The following is a 1,107-nucleotide window of genomic DNA, read 5'->3' as shown; positions in this document are numbered from 1 at the left end:
TACCTCTGCTGAGTAAAAAGCCACAAAATGTCCTGATTTTCTGAGAACACATTAGTTATTCCTAAGAAAACAAGCAATATATTGTATGACGGCATCAGAGCACGTGGTGGTGTTTGGGAGACATTCTTGATAACTAATTTCATTTGGTATTTATAGGATGCTGTAGTTTGGTTTCATTACAGGATGCTGCTTTAGGTTGTTGAATACAAGAAGGAAAGGCTGCAAAGACAGAGGAAACAGAGAGTATGGAGAACATAACATGTTCTCCAATGTAGACAGTACATATTCTTGTTGAGAACATCGACAACAAGGAGCTCACTAGTGAAGGGAGCCATCTGTGGATGGGGATCAGAGCATCACTTGCAAGTGGGGTACAAAAGTCAGAAGAGTGGTGATGGGGATGGGAACCTTGGCTTGGAGGCCAGGCCCATGCAGCAGGGCAGAAGAATCCGAGACATCTCAGAGGACTGGAAAGTACCAAGGCAGTGCTAGAGGGTTTTGATATGGTTTTGTCAGCTGCTGTATTTTCCTGAAGAGGGAGGTGCAGCACAGAGGGATACACATAGAGCTTGAGCTGGTTTGGAGAAGTCCTCTCAGGGCAGGTGGGCTGATGGGGTGGCACTGGCTTGGGTCAAGAAGGTGCTAATGACAGCTAATTGGCTCCATTAGCCCCAACTTGCTCTGCTCCTGCAGCTGTGTGCTTGGGGAAGATGATATATGGGTGAGTGGGAGAAGCAGGTGGCTGTGTTGCACTGGGGTTCTTTATGCAGGGTGGGAAAGGGGGGTGGTCTGCAGTGTGTGCCAGGGCCCAGGTGTCTGGATGTGCTCATCACTGAAGGTATGGGGAAAAGTGAGGTTATGTCTTGTTTTGGGAGGCTGCAGCAGGCAGTTGAGGGAGCCTGGCTTCTTACGTTGTTTATTTAGTCAACTCTGAAAAGTAGTCTCTTTAAGGACATGATTGGAAAATGCTCAAATAATGCAATAGTTCAGGCTAATGCTTATGTGATGTTTCCTGTTCCATGTGACTCTGAGTTAGTGCTCAGCTTCTTCAGCCAAAGGCTTTCTCTGCACCCTATCCACAGAAGTAGTTGATAGGGATGACTACAG

The sequence above is a fragment of the Cygnus atratus genome, chromosome 19 (genome assembly GCF_013377495.2).
Source record: "Cygnus atratus isolate AKBS03 ecotype Queensland, Australia chromosome 19, CAtr_DNAZoo_HiC_assembly, whole genome shotgun sequence".
Classification (NCBI taxonomy): Eukaryota; Metazoa; Chordata; class Aves; order Anseriformes; family Anatidae; genus Cygnus; species Cygnus atratus.
The sequence above is the reverse complement of the archived record's forward strand: the minus strand, read 5'-3'. Positions refer to the sequence as shown.